The following is a 15853-nucleotide window of genomic DNA, read 5'->3' as shown; positions in this document are numbered from 1 at the left end:
GTGTAGAAGATCAGAATTGGTAACAAAAAGTAATAAAAGATAAAAATTGCAAGCTGTTTGCTAAACTTTATCAGGCTAAGCCATACGATTTCTCTTATCCAAAAGCCTATAGCAGTCTGTGCTAACCGGAAATTTTTTCCAGTTAGGACCACTCCCCTCGGTACAAACGTTTCTTTGTCTTCCAAATGATCTTGTTGCTTTCAGTATAGGTGGGAGAGGAAAGGTGGTCTGATGATGTCACTGTCCCTTATTATAAACTCTCCTCTAGGTGTTGGAACAATCCTTCCTGTGTCATGGAATTAAGCAGTCCCATTGCCTGAATGCCCTGCATTCAGTCCTTCATATTCATTGCAAATTCTTCATTACACCCTTTGCATAGGTGAGACTTGACATGTGAGGCACGTGTCCACAGTTCCTTCATTATTTCCCAGGGGCTCATGAGTTTCCCAACATGTTTCAGTAACAAACATATAGCAAAATCTCATCACTTCACATATACAATGATGGTATAAACATTTCAACAGGACAGTAATGGTCAACAGGTTATGACTTTGCCAATGATATCATACAAGGCATACTCTTCACAAGATTTATCATAATTTTATAGAAGTGGTGACCACAATAGTGTAGATTGTCACACCTGCACCACTCAAGTCACAGGGAGGTTTGCTATTGACTTCAGTGGGGGCAAGATTAGGCTCCTTAGGACTCCTGCTGAGTAAGCACTTGGAGAATCAGGCACTAATTTTCAATGCACTGAAAGAGTTAAGAAATGCCACTTTATTTTGTAATGGGAAAAATATTGTCATCTTGGTATCTCTAGCTGTTTTTTCTTTTAATTTCAGAGCTAAGAATATTGTATAGCCCTAAAAAAATTAAAGTGACATCTGCTGTGAACTGCAAATGAGACACATCAGACCCAAGAGTTGCTTAAAACTTAAATAATGTAATTTGGTTAGATATTCCTATAACATCGCTGAGGGATTTAGTGCTGAGATTTTGGAGCAAACTAATCTCAGAAATGTTAATACTGTTTGCATCTTAACATGCTGCTCATAGTATAATATGCTCTGTGGGAGAAAACTAGTATCTTTCTTTTACTTTAACTAGGCTATTCCACCTTATAAAAAAATTAAAGGGGCTCTCTGCTAAATCAAAGAGACTGTAGTAAGTTATTATGAGGATAATAAAGCCTCATTTAAGCATGGAACCAAAGAGCACTGATATCCTGTCTTTTGCTTAACTTTCAATTTAGGCTTAAGTGGCATTTTAAGGCCAAATCCCTCAAAGTGACAAACCATAGATGCCAATAAAAGAGTTGAAGGAGTGCAGCATGTTGCAGAATTGGACACTCACAAAGCTGCACAGGAGTCAGGCAATATAATTGTATATTAATATATGATATTTAATAGTAGCAGTACTTTACATACTGAACTGGCAGTGACAATGGGGAGAAAGGATGGTCAGAGTAGCTAAAGGCCCTCCATTAATTCCACTTTTTTAATGTTAATATTTAAAACTTATGTCTCTTAAAAAGCAAAACCTACAAATGTTACACATCATCACAAATAACATTTTATTAAGGAGAGTAAAACACATGGAATAGTTTTAGGTTTTAAATTAAATAAAGGACAAAAGAGAAAATCACCTTTTTTACAGTCCCCCACTTCCCCCCTCCCCACATTCCATTTTTTTCATTGGGAATGCATCTCTTATGCAAAAAACATGCCCCTCACCCTGTTCTAAGTGCTCATCGAGACAAACTTTCTTAAGTAGAATCAGCAGGTAATAAGAGTCCTAATGTACCAAAAGCCATCTAGCAAAGGGAAAGGAATGAACTATTCCCCAGGTTCCACCTTTGCTGACATATCAGCCAGTCTTAGATTTTTGACTTTGTTTTCTAGGTCATCAGTTTTAGCAGAGAGAATGAGAAATATATTCCCTTTAATTACTGCTGACACTTGCCATCAAGCCAAGCCAGCACAAATAAAGTCCAAGTCTTTCATTCTGACCTCTAAATGTTGGGTATTAAATGGAAGTCCTCCCTTTCCCTTTTCTCTGTCCCTTTGTTTGTGTGCATGAGTAAGTGCTAGAAAATGGACCCTATCCATTGCTCAGATATTTGTGGAAGCAATATAATTTTTTTTGTAAACATGTCATACACTGAGATATTAACTCTCCCTACCTATATGCAGCTTCTTCTGAGGGGAAGGCAGTTGCAAAGGCTGCAAATGTATAGAAGAAAAAATATGTTGGTGGATGATCTCTTGATTTTATTCTAGTATTGTAAATGGTATTTATTTTCTTACCCTAAGTTCATTTCTTGTGAATTTCAGGTGGTGGGGGGGGAATGCTATGTTTCCCCAAGTGCAGCCAGCTCTTGCTTTAAACATTTTCCTCTACATCATTTTAAAGCTACATCATCTAGATTACCACTCCTGCAAGTACCAGCAAGGGGGCTGAAACAAATGAGTGATTAGAAATTGACTCTTTTTTCAATGCTTTCTCTCCCCATGCTCCACTCCCCACATCCACCTCAGGAGAACAGGTTGTTTCAAAGCTCTAGGAGGAAAAAACCACAATAGATACATTCTCACCTCTTCGCCTGCACTCCCTCTATTTTCCTGTGTATTACGGAGAATTATTTACCTCTCCTACCCAGTCACTAACAGTATGTATAAAGAACGAGGAGTACTTGTGTCACCTTAGAGACTAACAAATTTATTTGAGCATAAGCTTTCATGGGCTAAAACCCACTACATCGGATGCATTCAGTGGAAAATACAGTAGGAATATATATATATATATATATATATATATATATACACATACACACACACACACACACGGAAAACATGAAACAATGCGTGTTACCGTACACACTATAATGACAGTGATCAGTTAAGGTGAGCTATTACCAGCAGGAGAGAAAAAAAACTTTTTGTAATGGTAATCAAAATGGCCCATTTCCAGCAGTTGACAAGAAAGTGTGAGGAACCTTAGGGGGGAAAAATAAACATGGGGAAATAGTTTTACTTTGTGTAATGACCCATCCACTCCCAGTCTTTATTCAAGCCTAATTTAATGGTGTCCAATTTGCAAATTAATTCCAATTCAGCAGTCTCTCATTGGAGTCTGTTTTTGAAGTTTTTTTGTTGTAATATCGCGACTTTTAGGTCTCTAATTGAGTGACCAGGGAGTCTGAAGTGTTCTCCAACTGGTTTTTGAATGTTATAATTCTTGACATCTGATTTGTGTCCATTTATTCTTTTATGTAGAGACTGTCCGGTTTGGCCAATGTACATGGCAGAGGGGCATTGCTGGCACATGCTGGCATATATCACATTGGTAGATGTGCAGGTGAACGAGCCTCTGATAGTGTGGCTGATGTGATTAGGTCCTATGATGGTGTCCCCTGAATAGATATGTGGACAGAGTTAGCAACAGGATTTGTTGCAAGGATAGGTTCCTGGGATAGTGTTTTTGTTGTGTGGTGTGTGGTTGCTGGTGAGTATTTGCTTCAGGTTAGGGGGTTGTCTGTAAGCAAGGACTGGTCTGTCTCCCAAGATCTGTGAGAGTGATGGATCGTCCTTCAGGATAGGTTGTAGATCTTTGATGATGCGCTGGAGAGGTTTTAGTTGGGGGCTGAAGGTGACGGCTAGTGGCATTCTGTTACTTTCTTTGTTGAGCCTGTCCTGTAGTAGGTGACTTCTGGGTACTCTTCTGGGTCTGACAATCTGTTTCTTCACTTCAGCAGGTGGGTATTGTATGTGTGTATGTATGTATAGTATATCTTTTAGCTTCTCATTAGACCTTTAAGCCTTCATGAATCTTTCAGCAACAAGACATTTCTGTTTCTTATATCTTGTTCTCTTTTATTTGTTCATTTATTTTATTCTTGGTATTTTCATCTTGTTTAAAATTTGGCTCTCTAACTTCTTATTCTATTTCTCTTAATTGGATCTATATTTCCTTAGCCAAGTGTTGATTATGCCTTTTAACTTCAATGGGAAATACATATGTGCAGAGTGTTCACATAACTAACAATAAAATACACACATCTGCTTACTAGGAATGGGTATGTATACATAAAATACATAAATAAAGATTGTGTTGTGATTCCCTTTTTGGAATGTGATTCTATTGGAAACTAAACTCCAATTATGACTCCCACTGCACTCTGGAGGAAGTATTCCCATAGATGGAGAGAAATATGGTACCATTTACTCTGGTAAATAAAACTTCAGTTGTCAAAATACATCACCTATGCTCAGTTGATCTAAGAATAGAGGAGAGGCATTACTAATCATCAACTCCTTCATTTGTATAAACTGATTGAGTGGGTTTCACTGCATAGGTTTATAATGCATAAACGTACATGCAAAGTAAATAGTTACTTCCCTTTAAAATGAACTAGCAGGATTTTTCAGGAAAATATATTACTTTATGGGGGCTGGGATTGTAAAATCCCATGAATCACCAATGAAAATGAAATTGTTAAATTGCTGAATCCTGTGAAAACTCCACAAATTCTCGCGAGCGCCAACTATGTCATACCGGTTGGCATTGTAGTAGAATTTATGCACTTCACATTCACGTTTGGTTGCTTCTCTCTTTCCTATAACTAGTAGGTATGAAACTGCTGTCTTGTATGACATCTTTGCAAAATGAGAGCTTTGATAGCAAAGATGTGTTTTAGCCTTGTAAAAACATATAAAAAAGAACTAAATGGAATGCATGTGGTAAATGGAATGTATGTGGCTGTAAGTGATGCTTCACAATGGACCTTTCCTGCTTTCTACTTGATACTTTGTATATAATGTAAAAAAGTATGATGTAGCTGAACAACATGTTACACTACATAGTTACTATAGGAACAAATTAAAATGCTAACACATTTTGTGCTTTATGTTCTTTTGCTCATCGTAGGGAGGAAGATTTATGATTAAGACTGGGAGTTGGGAGATTTGTATTCTATTCCTGGCTACAACATAGACACACACACAAACTTCTGGTCTGATTGTGGGTGTGTCACTTACATCCTGATCCAATGACCAGTGAAACCAATGACAGTCTTTCCACTGGCTTCAATAGGCCCCAGGTCAGGCGCTTAATCTCTCTCTCCATCAAATAGCCATCTGTAGAATGGGAATAATACTCAATTACTGCCTCACAAGAGTGCAATGAGGTTAAACCTCAATGAGGAACTTGGACTAATGTGATGAAGGCCATATGAGTGTCTAAACAGATGTGCCAAATTCAGGGTAATTGTAAGTGAACAGAACTCAATAAACTTTTGCTTATATAGCTCTGAATTCAGCTCCATATTTTTAAAAAGAATATACAAAATAAAACTTGAATCTAGCCCAGAGATCAGCAACCTTTGGCATGTGGCCCATCAGGGAAAGCCGCTGGCGGGCCGGGACAGTTTGTTTATCTGCAGCGTCCGCAGGTTCGGCCGATTGCAGCTCCCACTGGCCGCGGTTTGCCATTCCAGGGCAATGGGGGCTGTGGGAAGCGGCGGCCAGTACATCCCTCAGCCCATGCCACTTCCCGCAACCCTCATTGCCCTGGAACGGTGAACCGTGACCAGTGGGAGCTGCAATCGGCCGAACCTGCAGACGCTGCAGGTAAACAAACTGTCCCGGCCCACCAGTGGATTTCCCTGATGGGCTGCGTGCCAAAGGTTGCTGATCCCTGATCTAGCCTTACTGAGCCATTGATATTAAAGGTGGAAAAGGCCCATTTTGTTTAGTCTATCACATTGTTGATGTTCAATTTTAATATATGTACTCCTGACACAGCCAATTAGATATACTACAAAATTTAAGAATCAGTAGTTACAGAAAAAAAGAAATTGCCTGGCATACATCACAGAATTTTTTATATATCTTTTTGGAGATTATATATATATATATATATATATATATAATCTCCAAAAAGATATATAAAAAATTCTGTGATGTATGCCAGGCAATTTCTTTTTTTCTGTAACNTATATATATATAATATATATAATCTCCAAAAAACTATGTGAAAAGAACATTAACATTGTAAAATCAAGTATTCAGAAGTTAAGAAATGACAAAATTGAGGTTGCCTGTGCAACCGTAATTCAACCCCGCTTTGCGCATGCATTATGATAGTTTTTAATCTGTGATCACATACCCTTTGTTCCCCATGACACCCCTACTTCATCCAGTGGATGGGTAGTTATTCAATATTTATCTTCCTCCCCAATCAATGTGTGGCTCCAGGCCTTATTTCCTGCACACAACAGTCAAGTCTTGCACTGAATACAGAATTAATTTTCTCCTTGACATTTCTGTAGTGCTCTCACCATATTATCAGGGTGCTTGCTTCACAAACACTAATGAATTTAGATTTGCAACTCACTTATGAGAATAGGTGGCATTATTATCCGCATTTTACCAATGGAGATCTGAGGCCCAGGGTAAAGCCAAAATTGTCTAGAGTATCCATTAACTTTGAGTGCCTAATCTGAGATGTCTGTAGCTTGACTTTTCAGAGTACTTCGAATTATGGCGCATACTATATGTTCAAAGCACAGCACTGACTTCAGTTTCAGTTATGAGTGCTCAGTGCTTTTGCAAATCAGAACCCCGTTGTTTCAAGGTGTGTACTTAGAAAATGAGAATACACAATTAGTGACCACCTGTGCAAAGCTTGGTTTCAGAATTGTCTAGCTTTACACAGAAACAATAAGGCAGAGACAGGAATAGAATCCATTTCTACACGGCAACATTCAACTGCCTTAATCATGAGCCCATTGTTTCTCTTTCTATGCTGTAATCCTCTGCCTTGTCCACTACATACCTTTCAATTGCTGCAACAAATGCAACGAACAGACATCTGTTTCCCTTTTTCCATAACTCTGATTTATCCCCATGGCAGTTCTATCTTGTGTACTGAATGAAACAAGGGTCTTATGACAAGAGTACTATATGATCATGTAATGACTGTTACATAATGCATACGCATAAGGAAGCTGAAGCTGAAGGCAACCTTAATTCTGACATTTCCTAACTTTTGACTGATTGAATTTGCAACCTTAATGTTATTTTAACATAATTTGAGTTCCATATCCTAGGTTTTTAAAAAAGCAAAATGAAAAAACAGAAATCAGATTCCGTAGTAGCATATTGACACCCACATGAGTCATTGACAAGGTTGGTACGTTTATTTCCACTGTACAGACCTCTGCCACTTTAGCTAATGGAATAACTGAAAGCAGTAGAAGATTGTTCTTTCATGTAGGCAGGGGCGGCTCCAGGCACCACCACACCAAGCGCATGCCTGGGGCGGCAAGCCGCAGGGGACTGCCTGCTGGTCACCATGGGGCGGCAGTCTGGCTGCATTCGGCGGCGTGCCTGCGGAAGGTCTGCCAGTCCTGCAGCTTCGGCGGCAATTTGGCGGCAGGGACGCTGAAGGCGCGGCACAGGCTGACCTCCCGCAGGCATGTCGTCAAATCTGCATGACCAGCGGACCACCCGCAGGCGCGCTGCCGAAAGCCACCTGCCTGCCGTGCTTACTCATAGACTCATAGACTTTAAGGTCAGAAGGGACCATTATGATCATCTGGTCTGACCCCCTGCATGCTGCAGGCCATAAAACCGTCCCTACCCCTTCCCTGGACTCTGCTGTTGAAGTCCCCAATCCTGTTTTAGGTGACTTCAATCGGCAGAAACCCTCCTGCTAGAGATCCCTGCCCTATGCTGCGGAGGAAGGCGAAAAACCTCCAGAGGCTCAGCCAATCTGCCCTGGAGGAAAATTCCTTCCCGACCCCAAATATGGCGATCAGTAAGACCCCGAGCATATAGGCAAGAGTCTCCAGCCTGACCCCTGTCAGCCATTATACAATTTACCTACCATTTCTTGGTTTTCCTTGACTACTATGTTTTACCATTAAACCATTCCCTCCATAAATTTATCTAACTTAATCTTAAAGCCAGACAGGTCCGTCACCCCCACCGTTTCCCTCGGAAGGCCGTTCCAATATTTCACCCCTCTGACGGTCAGAAACCTTCGTCTAATTTCAAGCCTGAACCTCCCCACGGCCAGTTTATATCCATTCGTTCTCGTATCCACATTAGTACTAAGCTGGAATAATTCTTCTCCCTCCCTCGTATTAATCCCTCTAATATATTTAAAGATAGCAATCATATCCCCCCTCAGCCTTCGCTTTGTCAGACTAAACAACCCAAGCTCCTCTAGTCTCTTTTCATACGACAGGTTTTCCATTCCTCTGATCATCCTAGTGGCCCTTCTCTGCACCCGTTCCAGTTTGAGTTCATCTTTTTTAAACATGGGAGACCAGAACTGCACACAGTACTCCAAATGAGGTCTCACCAGCGCCTTGTACAACGGAAGCAGGACCTCCTTATCCCTACTAGATATACCTCGCCTAATGCATCCCAAGACAGCATTGGCTTTTTTCACCGCCACGTCGCATTGTCGACTCATAGTCATCCTGCGGTCTACTAGGACCCCTAGGTCCTTCTCCTCTTCCGTTACTTCTAACCAATGCGTCCCCATCTTGTAACTAAAATTTTTATTAGTTATCCCCAAATGCATCACCTTACACTTTTTACTATTAAATTTCATCCTATTCCTGATACTCCAATTCACAAGCTCGTTCAAGTCTCCCTGCAGGATATCCCTATCCTCCTCCGAATTTACAACGCCTCCCACCTTCGTATCATCCGCAAACTTTATCAGCCCACTCCTGCAATCGGTTCCGAGGTCAGTTATAAATAGATTAAATAAAATGGGTCCCAAAACCGAACCTTGAGGCACTCCACTAGTAACCTCCCTCCAACCTGACAGTTCACCCTTTAATACGACCCGCTGCATTCTCCCCATTAACCAATTTCCTATCCACCTCTGGATTTTCATATCGATCCCCATGTTTTTCAGTTTAACCAATAATTCCTCATGGGGTACAGTATCAAACGCTTTACTGAAATCCAGGTATATTAGGTCCACCGCATTTCCCTTATCTAATAAATCCGTTACTTTCTCAAAGAAGGAGATCAGATTCGTTTGGCACGATCTGCCCTTCGTAAAACCATGTTGTAATTTATCGCAATTGCCACTAACCTCCAGGTCCTCAACTAGTTTATCTTTCAGAATTTTCTCTAATACCTTGCACACTACAGATGTTAAACTAACAGGCCTGTAGTTACCCGGATCACTTTTTTTCCCTTTCTTGAAAATAGGAACCACATTAGCTATTCTCCAGTCTAACGGGACCACCCCCGAGTTTACAGATTCATTAAATATTATCGCTAATGGGCCTGCTATTTCCCGCGCCAATTCCTTCAATATTCTCGGATGAAGATCGTCCGGTCCTCCCGACTTAGCCCCATTAAGGCATTCAAGTTTTGTTTCTACCTCGGATACGGTAATCCCCCATCCTGAACGCCCCTCTGTAGTGGTGCTAGTATCCCTAATACCTTCATTGGCCTCATTAAACACCGATGCAAAATATTCATTGAGATATTGCGCCATGCCTAGATTGTCTTTAATCTCCTCTCCGGCAAAAAACATAGAGCCGCCCCTGCATGTAGGCTGGCCGCTAAAGGGTTTCACAGCTATTTCCTAGACAGCAAAGGTATGTTGAAACTCTGGAATAAAGGGGTCATTCTAGATTCTGTGAAGGCTTTAGTTGGAACAGATCCTTCTGAGTTGATTCCCTCTATTGTGGTGCCTAGAGTGGGTCACAGCTGAGAATGCCAAACTCAGGATGGATTGTCAGAAAATAGGTCAGACACCCTCAAACTGGTTCTATATTTTCTCATTAGATTCACCAAGCCAGTAATAGAAGAGTATTCCTGGACCATTACACTAGTGGAATACATGACAATCATGTAACAATGGAATACAGACAATCCCCTTGGCATTCCAGCCTCTCTTTATCACCCAGGCAAACTGGACTTTTTGGTTTTAATAATCTTACATCATAAACACCATACGTTAGGTTCTTCCAGTCACTAAAGACCAGTCACTCACCCCAGGTTACTGCATACTTCAGGATTTCACCAAAAACAACACTGTTATCCCATCCTTAGTAAACTAACTAAAGAGTTGTTTATTAAGAAAAGATGAGAGTTATTAAGAAATTAAAGAAAATAATACACATTATAGGTGAATTAGCGCTTGTAGTTCAAATGATAGCACAGATATAGTCTGTTAGAGTCTTTTCATACATCCTCAGGACTTCCCGAAACTGAATTCTGCCAATCTCTGTCTGTATGCTTAGAAATCCCCCTGCCAGAGTTCAAGCAGTCCAAAAATGAATCAAAGATAGCAGGGTCGTTCCCATAGTACAGTATTTGTAGTTGAAAGCTGCTCCTTGAGGGTTACTGGCACAGCCTGGGTTTTCCTCTGACAAAGAATAGGTAATGCAGATAGTTTGTGAGTCTCCATTGTTAAACCAATGACCATTGCTTTGAAGTGAACTACCTACTTCCCATGCATACACTGATTTATATTAGGCGATTGCTGGCCATTCATTAAAATATGGAGGGATAAGTGATGATGATACAGGAAATATTCATTAGTTCCATGCAGTGTATACACATCTTTTGATCTTAAGGTTAATTGAGTACAGGATATAGACAGATGTAAATATACAAACAACATCTTTCTTGATTTCTTATCCACACCAGTCAATAGGCTGGTGTCTGCTGGCCCATTTAACATCCCTTTGTTACCCACACACAACTGAATTGTCCAGATTACATTGCAATGCCTCTTGACATGCCTTTAAGGGTCACACTTAGGGTACATCTACACTACAAGGGGGAGTTGATTTAAGATACGCAAATTCAGCTACGTGAATAGCGTAGCTGAATTCGACGTATCGCAGCCGACTTACCCCGCTGTGAGGACGGCGGCAAAATCGACTTCTGCGGCTTTCTGTCGATGGCGCTTACTCCCACCTCCGCTGGTGGAGTAAGAGCGCTGATTCGGGGATCGATTGTCGCGTCCCAACGGGACGCGATAAATCGATCCCCGAGAGGTCGATTTCTACCTGCCGATTCAGGCGGGTAGTGTAGACCTAGCCTTAGGTGAATTGGCCTGTTACTTTTGATCTGAGCTGGTTTGCCAGCATGACACCCTCTTTCTTCTGTTCTCTTCACACAGGGATGCAATAAACCAGGAGACTCAGTGTGCCTCTCCCCACAACACACACACTTAGCTCCTGACCAGAGCTGGGTGGCATAACCCTGTCACTTGACATTGCAACCCTGGGCACCAGGTTCACTATTCACTCAAATTTGGCTGGGCCACCCTTCCTTTTGGATGGGCCAAATTTCAGTGAATGGTGTTGCGGCCTGGAACACAAAGTCACAATGTCACTAACTCATGGGGTCACAATGCCACTGACTGAAATTTGGCCTGGACACACCTCTGTCATGAGGGAGGAGTGGCTGGACCATATATGAGTGAGTGGTGTTGCAACCTCATGCATGGGGTTGCTGTGTCACTCAAATTTGGTGCATTTGGACAGGTAACCTGGATCCCCTATTTATCAAAATTTGGATTGCATCCCTGTCTTCACCCCCTCTTATCAGGTCTCCCTGATCTAGGTTCCTGTACCTAGTGCCCTATTGGCCAGGAAAATTACAGAGAAAAGTCCTGATGAGCTTCAGGTTGCAGCATGCTCCATTACTCTGTGGACATGGTGTAAGCGCAGCCTTTCTGGCATGAAGTAATGGAGCATGTGCAGATAGAATTTTTAATGAATTTATTTAGCGGCAGACACTGGGAACAGGAAAATTCAAACCAAAGGACTTGTTTGGCAAAGTGATAACTAACACAAAACAAGTTCTTATACTGTCAGTAAACTTTAACTATAGGCAGAGCTACATTCACCACATATTTTAAAAAAGAGATGAACACACAATATTATGTAGTAACATTGATAGATTCTCTACATTCATGCATCCTGTGCTGAATGTAAGTAAACTAAAAATCTACTGGAAGCTCAAATGAAAATGTACAATGGTTCAAGAAAGATGACTTCTTTCCTTACGTGTGCATATCTGAATAGACTAATGTAAGTCTTGAGTTCCTTTGAAGTGTCAAATACTTTGGGTAAAGGATTTAAATCTCAGTAGACATGTAGTTTAGCGATGCAACAAAAATAACAGAAGAAGCTGTTGCAAAATGCTTTTTGTTCCAGTTAGAGGTAATTCATTCTAACCCTTACAGAAAAAGTTAGAACATAGGCAAGGGTTTTGCTATTACATTTGAATACTTATTGTGAAGTGTCTTTTCCCTTTCCAATTATAGATGAAAATTCACTTTAAGCACTGTTTCAGAAGCAGTGGTATGTTCCTCTTCCTTCTGGGATCCTAGCACCTTTACCTAGGCACTTGTATGGATAGCAAAGGACATCCAGACCTAACTTGCTTAGTATCTGATTGCTCCTGCCATAATGTAAATGAAATGCTAAAACAGAAGGTCATTTCAGTCAGGAGTATTATTATAAGACATGAGCTTTAAGTGACAGAATTAAGTAACCTTGCAGCTCTGTGTGTGTGTGGATGTGCATATGTGCACATGGGGGTAGGGACCAGGATTTATTTGAATGCCCACTGTAACACCCAATAGTTGTAGCAATAGTGCCAATTTTCTAAAGGCCACCATTAACCCCCTGCATGTGCTGACAGAATAGTACTAATTGCCTTTTTATTTCACTCACAATTCTCCAAGGAATTCCCACTAGTGAATGACCTACCTCCTTTGCTTGGTACCTGATGATCTGAATGTGCATTTAATCACTGTGTACTAGAAACAACGGAGCTTGATTTGCCACAAAAATCAAGGCTTATATCCACTCAGTTTTACAGGAAAGCCATTTTTCAGCCAACTCACTGTCTTGCCTTTCCATTCTTATAGATATAGAAAACTTGGCTCTCTTTGCTCTTTCATTTACTGGCCGTGAATAGCTTGAGCAGTTTTGATATTTCTTAATTGGGGTGGGGAGAGAGTGCTGACCGCTCTATGAGTTCTCTGAATTCAGAACAGCGTAATCTAGGCTGTAGACAGCAGAAAGTCTGCTATGAGTAGAGGGGGTCTACTTAGATCATGGAGAAATCACACATTTTTTGCAGGTTGGTCACGGCATAAATAGCAAATTTAATGGATATGTTAGACATCTGCAGAATTTGTTATTTATGCCGTAAGCAACCCATGAAAAATGTGTGATTTCTCCACAGTGTTTCTCAAACTGGGGTCCCCAACTCAGAAGGGGGGGTCACAATCCTATTGTAGGGGGGGCGTGGTATTGCCACCCTTACTTCTGCACTACTGCTGGTAATAGTTCTGCCTTCAGAGCTGGGCACCTGGCCACCAGCCTCTGCTCTCCACTCAGCCTTCAGAAGTAAGGATGGCAATGCCAAATTTCACAGGGAAAAGCAGATTCCACGGTTCATAATGCGAATTTCACGGCCGCAAATTTAGTAGACTCCTAACTCTGAGTGGGGTACCATGATATAAGCTATCTGGAATCATCACTTCATGGAGCCGGGCTGGAGCTTTTTATCCCATTTAGATGCTGATATGAGAACTGTTGTTATAACTGAGCCTACAAATCTATCCCTTTTGTGAGTCTAACTGTGGGAAAGTAGATAAAAGTTTATAAAGTGTCACAATTACCTAGAACCATAAATGTTAATGGGAAAGATGCAAAAGGGAGACCAAGACTGAATTAGTCCAAATAAAAAGACCTACTGATATAATTCAAAGATTATGTAATTCAAAGACAGGCAATTCCACTCAGCACCCCTTTTTGAGGTTGTCATAACTATAAAGGGAAGGGTAACAGCTGTCCTGTGTACAGTACTATAAAATCCCTCCTGGCCAGAGACTCCAAAATCCTTTTCCCTGTAAAGGGTTAAGAAGCTCAGGTAACCTGGCTGGCATCTGACCCAAAGGACCAATAAGGGGACAAGATCCTTTAAAATCTTGGTGGGGGGAAGGCTTTTGTTTGTGCTCTTTGTTTGGGAGTTCGTTTGCTCTTGGGACTGAGAGGGACCAGACATCAATCCAGGTTCTCCACATCTTTCTAAACAAGTCTCTCCTATTTCAAACTTGTAAGTAAATAGCCAGGCAAGGTGTCTTAGTTTTACTTTGTTTTCTCAACTTGTAAATGTACCTTTTAATAGGAGTGTTTATCTTTGTTTGCTGTACTTTGAACCTAAGACTAGAGGGGAGTCCTCTGAGCTCTTTAAGTTTGATTATCCTGTAAGGTTAATTTCCATACTGATTTTACAGAGATGATTTTTACCTTTTTCTTTAATTAAAAGCCTTCTTTTTAAGAACCTGATTGATTTTTCCTTGTTTTTAGATCCAAGGAGGTTGGATCTGTATTCACCAGGGAATCGGTGAAGGTCTCTCAAGGCTTCCCAGGGAAGGGAACTAGCCTTGGGATGGTGGCAGCGGACCAGAGCTAAGCTGGTAGTTAAGCTTAGAAGTTTTCATGCAGGCCCCTACATTTGTACCCTAAAGTTCAAAGTGGGGGATACAGCCTTGACAGAGGTTCTTAACAAGAGAAGACTTGGAGTGCAGAGTAATTAGCAGAAGACGCAATCAACAAGTGCTGCAGTGAGTTTTGCTATCATGGCTGCCACCCACACAGTCTCCTGGGACCCCAGAATCCACCATGACACAATTGTGTCTTCATCCTAATCTTGAGAAATATCCTGACAAGACCAGGCCTAGAGAGGGAGCTAGATGACACCCCAATCCACTGGATCTGGCTAAATTCCAAACAACACCTGGAATGTCAGACTTTGTTACATACCTCTACCACCATCTGGTGTGTCCTTTTCCTTCCCCACTTTATTCCTTCTCTTTCCAACCCCTCGCCTTTTGCCTTCAGTTTAATGCGTCTGGCTTAGCTGACCAAGACTGTATATTTTGCCATCATGCTGTGAGCCTGTGACCAGAAAGGCAACTAAAAGCAATGCCCTAAATAGTCTGATTCTGGTACAAGTTTGCCAAGTCTCATGGTGGCTAATATGACCAAGGGCCATGCCTGTGTTTCTTCAGCAATGAGTTTGCAAGTGAGACTCCATGCCAGAGACAGAAGCTGCATTTTCTCTTTCCTGTTCTTTTCTCTCCCCTTTTGGGTGTGAGTCCTGTTTTGTATTCTAGGAAATTAGATCAGACTTTACCACCAACAGCAGCAACAACAGTTCCAGCCCTTCTCAACTCACTTCTCTATTCTCCAGAAAGGACAGTTGTTACCATCTAAAAGACTGTCAAATATGGGTTTTCCTTCTAAAGACTTTCTCCAGCCAGAGGGAAAATTAAAATTAAAGCCTTATTTAATACTTTACATTTCAAATGCTTTAACAGCATTTCCTTCTTGTCTGTATCTTTAATAAAATATTAAACAGATGTTTAATGGTGTTTGCCAAGGTACTAAGCAGGCTGAGGTCTCTGTATACTAAACCCCAAACATTGCTTAACACTGTTTAATGTTGGACAGTGACTGAGTTATGTTAACACCATTAGCCCATATATTCCATCTCAACTAATACAACAGAACACCTGTGGAGCCCTGGCCAGGTTCTAAAGCTATCGTCACATGGGTTCTGTCAGGGGACAGTGGAATAAGTTCTGTTACCTGCCCTCTGCCCAGGTTGAGTTCTTCAGCAGGCACAGCTGCATGAATAGCTGCACTCAGGAGTTCTGGTTTGTTTCCACAGGAGTAAATCAGCCCAGTTCTCTTTATCCTTTCCCCATGAAAGAGCTCTGGAATTGGAGACTGGAATAGCTTTCCATTAATTTCCCTGTTCCTTTGGGATGCGAGTTT

The sequence above is a fragment of the Trachemys scripta genome, chromosome 2 (assembly GCF_013100865.1).
Source record: "Trachemys scripta elegans isolate TJP31775 chromosome 2, CAS_Tse_1.0, whole genome shotgun sequence".
Lineage (NCBI taxonomy): Eukaryota > Metazoa > Chordata > Testudines > Emydidae > Trachemys > Trachemys scripta.
The sequence above is the reverse complement of the archived record's forward strand: the minus strand, read 5'-3'. Positions refer to the sequence as shown.